This window comes from Sciurus carolinensis, chromosome 11, assembly GCF_902686445.1.
Source record: "Sciurus carolinensis chromosome 11, mSciCar1.2, whole genome shotgun sequence".
In the NCBI taxonomy this organism is placed as follows: Eukaryota; Metazoa; Chordata; class Mammalia; order Rodentia; family Sciuridae; genus Sciurus; species Sciurus carolinensis.
In genome coordinates, this window is record NC_062223.1 from 75,415,150 (window position 1) to 75,427,563 (window position 12,414).

Below are 12,414 nucleotides of genomic sequence, written 5' to 3' on the forward strand. Positions count from 1 at the left end.
GCTGAGCCCCCAGGAGTGGCAGGCGGATCTGCATCGGCGTCCGGGAGCCTGGAGAGGGTGCAAAGCCTCAGGACCACGCAGTCCGCAGTTCCGCGCTGGGACCCGCGCGCCGGGAGCGTTATTTCTCTGCAGAGCGGCCTCTGTGCTCAGGCGCCTGCGGCAGCAGTGACGCTCCTACGCCCCCTGGTGTTTCATCTCAGCGGCGCAGCCCGGCCCCAGTTGCAGTCGGCTTGGCGGAATTGAGATGTGGTTGATGGGTTATAACTGGGGTCAACTCCCTGCCTGAGCCAACCCGGTTCCTAGCCTCCACTTTCCGTGAGAGCGTCTGAGATGGTAGGATGTGCCTGAACAGAAGGGTGAGTGTGGGTCTCGCCTGGCTTTTGCCAGCGACTTGCTGAATGACCTTGGTCAGATCCCCTCCCCACCTTTCTGGGCCTCAGTTTTCCCATCTCCTGCGCAGGACTGCCAGGAGGATCAAGTCTGGAATGATGAGAAGGCAGACAGAGCCCCTTGACAGCCCTCGGCTGTAGTATGACCTGAATCCTTCCCACTGCACTGCCGGCCCCTCTCTCTGTCACTTTCCCCCTCCCCGGCCCCAGGAGGGTGACTCAGGGAGCCCCCAGCCTCTCAGCACCCCCCTCCTCACTCGGATGATTCATCTGGGCCCTTTCCCCCTAGGGAGTGACTTCCTTAACGTGAGTCACTGAGCCCAGTCCTGGACACAGTCCAGGCACCTGGTACCAGCTTGGCAGACTCCTGGCTGTCCCAATAGCTCAGGGGGTGACCCTCCATGACAGCATTGTCCCACCTTTCTGAGGCAGGGCTCTAAACATGCTTCTTCCCCTACTGAAACACCTTCACTGGATCCCCTACAACCAGCACAACAAAGCTCAAACCCTCAACCTGACATGCCATACCCTCTACAGTTCCATCCAGACCCAGCTTTGCACCCACCCTCTGGTATTACTCCACACTCATTCTCACCTCCAGGCCTTTGCCCATGCCACACATCCTCGGGCATCCTTTCAGCCTGCCTATCATTCAGGGGCCATTTGGAGGCCCACCTCCTTCAGGAGACCTTCCTGATTACTCCCTTAATCATCTCCGAAGCCCTTTTTCTGTCTTTCCTGGGAACCATGTCTGGGATCTAGGGGAGAGGTGGAGAGTAAGTGACATGGACCAAGTCAAAGTATTTTATTGCATTTTTAAAATAGGACAATTTGTCCTACTTCTTAACACTGTAGAAAATATCACACAAGCTAAGATATGTAACGGTCTGGCCCCCAAAAGAACCTTCCCTTTTTGGGCCTCAGTTTCCGCCTCTGTTAAAGGGGAGGCACAATGTAAGGGCTATGGTGAGAACCAAGTCTGAGTCCTAATCCCAGTGCATAAATATCTGGTCAAGTCCCAAGCATGTGTCACCAGCTCAGTTCTGGGCTTTGGATAGCCTGGGTAGGTCATTGGTGCCCATGAGGTGTCTGTTATGGGTCACTGACCAGAACTACTTGTTCCTTTGGAGAGGCCCTATAGTCAAGAACCAACCCTGGTTTGGCACAGCTACCATCTCTTGGGCTCCCAACTCTAAACAAGGCCTCCACATCACTCCACTGTTGAGTTATTTCTTCAATCTTACTTGAGTCTCTCGTACTGCAACTCAGTGACTGGAGTCCTAGATGCATGCTCTTTGTCTCCCTTAACTCAGATTCTTTCTGTGTCTGTTTTTCAGATTCAAAGATCCCTCAGAGGATTTGAGTCCTAACTCTGACATAGACTTGCTGTGTGATTCCAGGAAGGCTGCTGTACCTCTCTGGGTCTCAATTTCCCCATCTGTGAAATGTTAGCACACTAGATTCAATAAACAACCATATTTCTTTCTTTTAGGGCTTGGTAGGGTGTAGAGTCCTTTCATAAACATTCTTTCATGAAATCCTTGAAATTCCCCAACGAGCCCCATCCCAGTGGGAGCAACCAAAGCTCCTCCATTTTGCCAGGGAAAGGGCCTTGCCAAGCTCTCACAGCTAGGAAGTGACCCCTGCTCCAAGGGTAGTAGTACTCTACTCCCCAACAGATCCCTGCCCTCACTCCAACTCTACATTCTGTGACACTGCTGGCTTCTCACCCTGGCTCACGTTGGAATCACTTGGAAGCATTTTAAAAGGTCGATGCCTAGAACCCCATCCCAGGTTATTCCAATCTGCTGCCTGGTCTGAGTCATGGATTAGATGCATCTCCTCCCTGGCTGACCTCCATTTCATGAAGGCGAGCATCAGGTCTGGCCCCTGAGGGCTAAGTGTATACATCTGGGGCTGGGAAGGTTTCACATTATGGAGTGCTTATTATGTGCCTCACATTTTATTTTTCAACAATGATATAAAGCAGGATGGATTATTAGTCATTTTATAGATGAGGAGGACTGAGGCACTAAGTACAGAGAGACTAACTTACCCATAGTCACATAGCTAGTAACAGTGGAACCCAAATTCAAATCCTGGCTATCTGTTTCCAGTCTGTGCCTTAAATTCATGCCTTGCCTCTTAAGCAAAGGCCGGTAGGAAAAATGGGTTTACCTGTCTTCCTTTAGGACTCCAACAATGCAGTGGTTGAGGGTCCTATGTTCCCAGTCCCTAAATCCTCTGCCCACCTCTCACCTTAGGGTCACTTGGAGTGTCATAGCAACCCCAACAGGGTATTTCAGGAAAAGATGACTCAGCTGAGTACTGGGCCCTCTTGACCTCAGGCCCCTTCTAGAAACCAGCCCTGCTTTTTCCTAATAATAATGACACTAATAATAATCCCACTGGTGGGCCCTGCCATACAGAGCATCTCCTTAGGAAGCACTGCTTCAGCCCCAGGTTATAAATTAAAAAACAAGGCTCCCAGAGGCAGAGACTCTTGCCCAAGATTGCCCAGCTGGTCAGTACAGAAACCTGGACCAGGTTACTGACTCCATGCACAGTGCTCTTACCCTAAGAATGAGCCTCTGGTGTGGAACTCAAGTCCTCCAGGCAGAGTCACTCTGGCCACATCCACTCATTGCTCACAACCTGCATTGGGCTCCCCAGGGCCTGCAACATCCAAACGCTCAGCAGAGCACACAGGCTTTTCCCTACCCCTTCCCGCCATCAACCACCTGACTTTGAGTTGTATGTCCTTGATTTTTATTTACTTTTTAACCCAGGGACACTTAACCACTGAACAACATACTTTTTTTAAAAAAAAATTTTTTTTAGTTGTAAATGCACACAATACCTTTTTTTATTTTTATGTGGTGCTGAGGATTGAACCCAGTCCCTCACATGTGCTAGGCAAGTGCTCTACCACTGAGCCACATCCCCAGTCCTTTTTTATGTTTTATTTAAAGACAGGGTCTTCTGAGTTGCGTAGGGCCTCGCTACGTGACTGAAGCTGACTTTGAACTCTCGATTCTCCTGCCTCAGCCTCCTAAGCTGCTAGGATTACAGGCATGCACCATGGAACCAGCCTTACCTCCTTGCTTTTGCTCAACCTGTTCCCCTGCCACGTTGACTGCCCTTCCAAGGGCATAGCTGCCTGTCAACATCATGCATTTGTTCATTCATTCATGCTAGAAATATTTATTGAGAACTTACTCCCTACCAGGTACTGAGGATAAAGAACTTAGAAGTCAGATCTTCTGAGATACAGAAGGAAAACTCTCATCCAATGAGAAGTAGAATCACCTAGATCTTTCTAGTGGACACTGTCCTCTCCCTTCCTCACGTATCTCCAGCCCTACCCAAGATCAGAGACTGTCTCCAATCCTTCCTTGCATCTCTCCACAGTCCACCCTGGGCTGGGAACACTGTGGTGCCCAGGGAAGTTTAGTTAAGTAAAAGATGGTTTCTATCTCAACATCTCTCCATCTCCCACGATGGTCATGGCAGACCTCAATAGATTCCAAATCTTACCCCATTCCCAATGATCTTGTATCTTGCTTCTGTGAGTCTGTCTTGTGCCTGAAATCCCTATTCTATACTGACCGTATTCAAACCCAGGAAGCCCAGATTCAAACCCAAGCCCTTCCTGAGTGACCTCAGGGATGGCTCTGGTCCTCTCTGACCTCACACTTCTCTGCAGCTGTGAAGTTGGGCTGGTCTCCTGGAGGGCCCAGGCAGCTGAGATGGAGGGAGGCAGGATCCAGGCAACTCTCCTGGACAGGCAGGCCTGCCCAGGCACACCAAGCCAAGGACTGTAAGGACCAGATTTCAATATGGGAAGCTCCTCAGGAAAGGGTGTATGGCTCCATCTCTCTGTGGCCTGGGATGGAGTCTATGAAGTAAAAGAGGCCCCATCATCCTCTTTGGGGGTTCTATACACACAGTAACTGTCCTAGAGAATTTCTGGAAGGAAGCTGACATCTCTGTAGGTTCTGCCTACAGACTCTGTCCTCAAAACTTCAGCCCTGGAGTGGGTGTGGGGGTGCACCTGAGCAGGGTCAGCCACCCTTCAGCAGTTGTGCATGTGCTCATGTGTGTAAGGATCTGCACCAAGGTGTGTGAGCATAAGTTGGAAAATGGGAGAGGGTGTGAGCACAGTGCATTGTATCTTTGTGAGAGTGTGTGATACTTCCTTTGCATAGCTGAACTTGTGTGTATGCACAGTCATGCATGTGTGTCTATAGGAGTGCGTGTATATGTGTGGGTGTGTGCATGCATGTGCACAGTTGTGTATATGCACAAGTGTCTGGGTATGGTTTGTGCATGCATTATGTGTGAATATGTGCACAAGTGTGTTTGTATTCAAGTTCACAACTGACAGAGGTGCTGCCTGAGCCGCTGGTCCAGGTCTGTGTATGCAATGGATGGCCAGCTCTGTGGCCCTTCGGGGGAAGGAAACCATAAGATTCTAGTCCAGGACCTGCAGGACTAGTGCAGAGCTAAGGACTAGGAACTAGATGTTGGCACACCTTACGCCTATCTGCTCCCATCATCCACAAACCCCAAGATCCTCCCGCTACACCAGGCTGCCTGGGGCCCACCCAATCATACACATACCCGCATACACCATCAGAGCCTTTCCACAGACACACACGCACTCCCAACACCCCTAACCACTGCCCCTACACACACCCAGGGAACACATGCCCCCATGCTCTGACACACACAGGCACAGGCGGGCACACCTGCTTCAGTGCCTCCTCCTCAATGCCCACCCTGGTGGAGCCACCTCTCCTGTGCCCAGTGCTGCCTCACTTACACCTACATGGCTCTCCACTGCCCAAAGGTCACAGTGGGAACCCTGGTCCAAGCCTGGAATCTGTTCCAGGGCCTTAAGTCCAGGCCAGGCCTCCCCTCCCCCACGCTGCCTTGGGGCCACACTGCCCCCCTGCAGCACTCCTCCCTCTGGAGGTGCTCAGCCTCCCTCTATGCTGTCAGCTCCAGGGGACAGGACTTTTTCCCTGTTTTTCTCACTGCTGTGTCCCCAGCTTCTAGAAGTCCCCACCTAGAAGAATTGCTCCAAAAAATGCATCAGGAATCATGGTAGAACCTTTCTGCCAGCCTGGTTTGCCTCCCTGGTTTGTAGGACTTACCCAGCTCTGTTTGTTCCTCTCCCCACCTGGCCCCACGGGCCTCCTCCATCAGACTGGGGCTCCTCTAGGCAGAGGCTGGGTCTGATTCAGTTCCACATGCCCATGCCCAGCAGGGGGCTAGGCACAGAGAGCAGGAAAGGGACAGACCTGGAAGTAGGACCTAGGACATGGCAAAACCCAGGGTGTAACAACCCCTGTATGAGGCTCAGGGATGTCTGGAAGGTAAGGCCACCTGAGACATTCACACAGAACCTGACTGTCTGAAAGAAGAGGCCTCCAGACTTCCTTCTCTCCCACATCTGAACCCCTTTCTGAACCCCTTTCGGAAGTCACTCTGGCCATCCAGTTCCGGCTTGCATACTTCCTGGGACAGGAAGCTTTACCCTCTTCCCAGACAACTCTGTCACCCGTGGGATGGTTCTGCCTGACACTGACTCCTCTCATAGTACCACCCTGTCAACCCTGAATCTCCTGAACCACAGATCTCCTCGGAAACTGGAAGGAAGTGAGTCAAGCTGAAGGAGAGGCAGACCCCAGGGTTCAGAGCAGCCCTAGCAACCTTCTCAGCCTTGGGCGGATGTGGGAAGAAGGAGTCCCTGGCCAGCTCAGATAAAGGTTTACTACTTCCTGCCCCTGTCTTCTCCCCTCCAGTCTGGCTCCTCGGGTCCTTCAAACTGTGGGACTTGGAGGAGCAGCTCTAGTTCCCATCCTAAGAGTACCACAAGAAGATGCTTCCTCCCGAGCCCTAGCTGGCAGGCCGGGTGGGTGAACAAGGCAGACTGGTCCTTGGCCAAGGGTGGCTGCCTAGCTCTACCTATCAGACTGCCCAGTCCCCACCACCACCAGCTATTCCTGGGCTGGCTCTGCACTGTGGATACCCCAGGCTGCAATCAGACACCAACTCCAGTGCCCCTCAATATACACACACCCAGGGCTGTTCAGAGCTGAGTCCATCAGAGATGCTGAGGCAAGAAAATCTAGGCAACAGGAACCTATGGCCCCATGCTCTGCAAACTCCTTGCCAACTCAGAAACCATCATACAGGGAGGCCCCAGTCTGTGGCCAGGCTGCAAGAACTCCCAGAGCCTCGTGTTCTAAAAAAATCACTTTCCATTATAATGCTCTTTTATTCAAAGTCTGTGCTTCATACACTCTATGAATTTGAGAACCTGGGGTCCTCAGAACACAGGAGCCCAAGATGCCAACTTTCTATTATCCTAACCACCCGGATGTCATGACTGCAGGACTCTAGCACATTGGTCTCCGTATCCCTCAGAACCGGTGGTCTGTGGTCTTGAGCCTCTGTGAATACCAGGGGAGGGGCGGGTCTCAGGAAGTCCCCACATATGCCCACAGTAGGGACTCCTGAGAGCCCAGGTTAAGGAAGCCAGGAAATGCTATGGGAAGCCCTGGAGTGCAGGGACAGGGAGGGACAGGGCCAGTCCCACCATTCTGCTGCTGTGTAACTCTAGAGCCCCTGCTTACTCATTTCTGAACCGGAATCAACTGGCTTTCCTCAGAAGGTGGTTGTAGTTATGAAGAATAAATGGGGGGAGAGAAGCCCATAAGTACTTAGCACAGAACCAGGCACACATAGAAAAAGTCAGAAAAATATAAAGCTTGCTGTACTCCTTACCCAGAAGGCCAGAGTCCCCAGTAGGGCCAGTGCCCATGTTTGAGTCATGGAGATGTTTGACCCCCTGCTGGCTGCCCACATGACATAGGTTTGCTGGCCCCCATGCTTCCAACAAGCCCATCTGGCTCCTCTCTCCTCTCCCCAATGTCCCTGGTACCCTGCAGTGCTTGTTTTAGAGGACAAGTCTGATGGACAGTGGGTCAAGATCAAGGAAGCCTCTCTTACTTCTGAGTCTCAGTTTCCTCATCTGTACTATGATAGCTTGAGGTCCTCCTTGGACTGCTCATTTTCCTAGGATTCTGGCTGTGTGGTCATAGTAACCTCTGTAGGCAGGCCTGGCAGTTAGAAAGAACCAGTAGAAGCCACTCTCCTGGGGCTGTGACAGGTAGAGGCAAGGAGCAGTATAGGAATAGGCCAGGGGCCCCAATATGGTTCCCGACTCCAAAAACCAAATGCTAGAGGAGATTTCTCTTTATATTAGGAATTGAACCCAGGGGAACTCCACCACCAAGCTACATCCCCAGTCCTTTTTATTTTATTTTATTACATAGTCTTGCTAAGTTGCCCAGGCTGACTTCAAGCTAGTGATCCTCTTGGCCCAGCCTCTTGAGAAGCTGGGATTACAGGTGTGTACCAATGCACTAACTGCTAGAAAATTCGATCAAGCTCAACCCTTTGAACGTGGCAAGAACACACCCCTCAGGAGACCAGGTCCCTTATCCACGAGCCCCTTAGCTGGGGTTTCTCTGGCAGAACCATTTCCAGATATGGCTCCTGGTCCTCCCCTACACATCCCTGCAGGTGTGAGGTGCACTCCAGCACCTTGATTATTCCATTCCCCTTGGCTGGAGAAACCTGCCCGTCTCCATGCCAATGAAACACCTTTACAGAAGAAGGGAGGGGCACAGTCATTGGTGACCACCTTCTAAGTAAAGGCCCACCTGATCTATTCACTCATTAACTCTTCCTGATGTTAGCCCCACTTTACAGCAGATGAAACTGAGGCTTCAGGACTGAGGTCACTTGTTTAAAGTCATACAATTAGAAACTGAAGAACAGCAATCTGGCCCCAGCCCCGGCCCCTTGGGGCTCCCAAGCTGACTCTTGCAGCAGACTGACACCTGGGAGAAGAGTCCAGGGCCTCCTTCCCGACTTCCCGCTTGGCTTTGGGGTCACACCAGAGCAACTCCTCCCACCCCAGTGGTTCCAAGCTCCAGAAAGCAGAGACCAAGGTCCCCTCTTCTCTTTCCTTCCCAAGCCAGAGGCAGCCTGGAGCCCAGGTACACTTCCTGATTGATCCAAAGTCACTTGATAGGCAAAGGCTCCCGTGGTGGGACTAGGAGACATGGTGTTCTGTTTCTAAGCACCCGTCGCTATGGAAGCCAGGTGCTGCCAGCCCAGGGCCTAGCAACAGGGAGGCATGAGGCATGGTGTGGGGCAGAGGGCTTTGTCGGGGGCTTCCCAGGCAGCCAGCAAGGAGGAGGGTGACTACGTGTACTCTCTTGGGTGGAGGCCTGGACCTGATGCCCTGGCTGGGCTTGCAAGGGGAGGAAGGAGGCACAGAGGTGAAGACCAGACAGGACCCGAGAGACGAGACCCAGAGATAAGGGCAGAGAGAAACGTGCAGGACCAGACAAAGGGAGTTCAGGGACTGTAAAAAGCGAAGACAGTCAGAGAGGTGCAGGAAGGTGGGAGCAGACTAGAGCTGGCCAGTCGCCGAGAGAGCCAGAGACAAGGGACTGAAAAGGACCAACTGCCAGAGAGGCCCCAAGTCCATCCCCAAGGGGTGGAGAGGGTGTGTGGGGAGAGTCAAAGGGGAATGACAGAGATGGACAGACGTGTGACAGAAGGAGATGAGCCTGGGGTGGGAGGCCGTAGAGAGGCAGTAACAAAGGACGAGAGAACTAGGAAGGGAGAGCAGCAGGCAGGCCATTATGGACTGGAGGCAGAGCAGACAGCAGCACGGGTAAAATGGCAGAAATATGAGGACAAGGACACGGAGGTCACTGGAGTCCTGAGCTGGCCTTAGTCCTGGCCTTTCCTCTTAGATCTGCCCACTGGCAGCCTGGGCATCACCAGCCTTGTGCCCCACCACCCAGGCAGCTCCCACAGGACACAGAATCATCTAGACACAGACCCTCAGGAGAGAGACTGGCCAGGGGTCCTACGTCTCTGGCCTAAAAGTGTACAGTGAGACAGTATCTAAAACAGCACGTGGAAGGCGGCTTCGAGAATGCCAGCCCAGAGCGCCTCCCAGTCCCGCCTGGAGTCAGTCCACTCCTTAGTTGCCCGTGGACTAAGTTAGTGCAGAAAGGCACATTTGTCCCCCTTCCAGGGTGGATGACATGGTAGAGGATAAGATGGGATCCCCTGATGAGGGACAGAGCTCCAACGCTGGGTGTTTACTTCTCCCTCTACAACAGGTCCTGTGTTGGGACACTGAGGACCCTAGGATGAAGCAGGGAGCCTGTCTGGGGAGAGGAACCACAGCTGACCATCTCAGGGCTGTGGTTAGGGAAGGCTGGCTCTGGAGAAGCCAGAGCAGCCTGGCCCCTGGGGACCAGAGAAGTGGCAGACACTTTACAGGCAAGATCTCATTTACTGCTCAGCACACCTGGGGTACAGATGAGAAAACAGAGCCCCCAGAGGGAACTGATTTGCCCTAACTACCATCACCAGCCAGCAGGCGCTGAGCCAGGACTTAAAGCCAGGTCTCTTGAGGTCAGTCAAGTTGAAGGACCTGGAGAAGACCAGGGTGGAGGCAGCTAGGAAGGAGGGACCCACATCTTCTCAGGGGACTCTCTCAGGAAGGATGGTCAAATCCTGCTCTGACCACCACTCCTCTTAGCCTCAGACACCCCATCTCCCCATGTCAGAATGGGTGAAGGCATTTAGCTGGACTCAGATGCTGATCTCGATCTTTCCCACCCATCCCCCACCTCGCCTCTCCATGCTAACTAACCCTTTAACACTGTCCCTGGGACCTCAGTGCCCTCAATAGTGCCCCCCACCCCCACACACATCAACTTCCATCTCTCCAGATTTCTCAGGGAGGAATAAGAGAAATCTAATTAAGTACCTACTGTGTGCCCCATAGCATGAAGCTCTTTACATTCGTTATCTCATTAAATTGTCCATGGAGGTCTTCAAGGGCCATGCACTGATCCCCACCTCCCTGCACCATCCCTAACTGTCACCACCATAAAGGTGGCTGTCATGGTGCCCACCTGACATCTGAATCTGGGGTACAGTGGGCTGAATAGCGGTGTGCAGTGGTGCCTGGGAACAGAGTTTGGTTTTCTGAGTCTGGAGTGCTAATGATGGGAATGGAACAGCAGGGTCAGGATGTGGGGCTGGCAGTGAAACACTGGGCAGGATGTAGGGCAAGGCAGGTGCTGCACACCAGCTTCACCCACATGCTGTACGCTGGGTCTGGGCCACAGCCCAGAAAATCGACCAGCGGTGTGGTGCTCCCCTGGGCCCCAGTTCCTGGAAGGCTGCGCTGAAGGGATGATTGACCTGCCTCCCCACCTCCCCTCCCCAGTGCCTGGAGGTTGCTTCTTCCATGAAGCCCCCCAGCTCTCCAGTGTCACAGCCAGGGTGGGAGTCTGGGGGCAGCCTGGGGATGATGTCTAGTGTCTCCCCATCCTCTCAACAGCCCAGCTTTCTCTTCACTCCTCAGGAACCTGACTCAGGTGGAGGGTGGTGTAAGGACCAACATGGGAGCTCGTGTTCATGCACGCACCCGAGTGCAACATGCACAGGCATGTCAGTGGAGCGAGAGTTGTGAATGCAATATGTGAGCCATACAGGTCTGGGTTCGAATCCCAGCGCCTCGTTTCCTGTATATGTGTGCCGTGCAAGTCACTTAACATCTGTGAACATCAGTTTCTTTAACTGTGCAGTGGGGTTATCAACAGTACCCAAATAACAGGATGAGAGGATTATCCACACAGAGCTCTGACACAATGTTTGACATACAATTTTTTTGATACACAGAAGCTTTTAATGGTGTTACTGAGCACATGTGTGGGTGCGTGTGCATGTTTGGTGGGGTTGGGAAGTCCCAGAGATTTCTGGCACTCCGGCAAGGGGGTACAGGTTGTTCCTAACCATTTGGCACCCTAAAGTAGTGCTACAGCTGAACTCTCAGCCTCAGAGTAGGGGGACTGTGTCCCCTTCCCATCTACCCCCCAATAAAACACCTGTGCTGAGTGAGGCTGTAGGGGGAGATGGATGTCTTGGCAGCCACCAGGCAGAACTGGTGATTAGGAGGCTAACAGCCCAGCATCCGGAGAGGAACAGGAGGGAGGCTGAGCTGCAGGACCATCCATCAAGACTGGCAGGCCCAGCAATGCTGCACAGCAGGGGGGGAGAGGTGGGGAAAGAGCTGCTCCACCGGGGAAGTGTAGACAAGCCAAGGGCCAGACAGCAGGGCCAGCCCAGTCACTGTGACCCTAATGAGTCACCGTTACCTTGGACCTCAGTTTCATCATCAGGACAATGGGGCTAACAGATTCTTTCTTCCCAGGTAAGTGTCAGCACAGAGTCCAACGTTAGGCCCTGGGACCAGAAAGAGCCTCAAGGAGAGCCTGAGGGGCTCAGAGATCCTCTTGCCTCCAAGTGACCAACTCATCCAGATGTCTCTGGGGGTGGAAGGAAGAGGGCATGTAGCATAGGCTCCGGACTGGGAGCCCCTAAGCCCATTTCGAATCCATTTCTGACCCTAATGCCTTCCCAACCTTAGTCAAGTCCCCGACTCCCAGATCCTTTCCCGGATGCCCGCTGCCCACACACGCCTAGGCCAGCGTGCCTGACATAAGCAGGAAGGGCCTCAACATAGTCCTGGCCTATGCAAATTCCACTCAAACTAAGAGCAAAGTCACCCATGGGTGTCCCCACCTTGTGGAGGCAGTGGGAAAATTCTGTTTAGCATGTCTGGGGCAAGAGATCCTAGCTGGGGTCCATCAGGACCGGAGCAGAGCCTGTAGTCTCAGCTGTCTCTCGGGACTTAAGTGAGCCTGAGCATGTCACTTTCCCTCTCTGGACCTCAGTTTTCCCATCTCTAAAGTGAACCCTCCCATTTAAAAATCAGACAAGCAACCACAGAAATCTTCAGGGCCCCTCTGCCTGTGGGACAATCTGCAAGCTCCTTGTGACATTCACTCCTCTCAATCCATGGCAGGCCTCAACTTCCACGTGATCTGTGCTATGCGTCCTACGCTAGGGC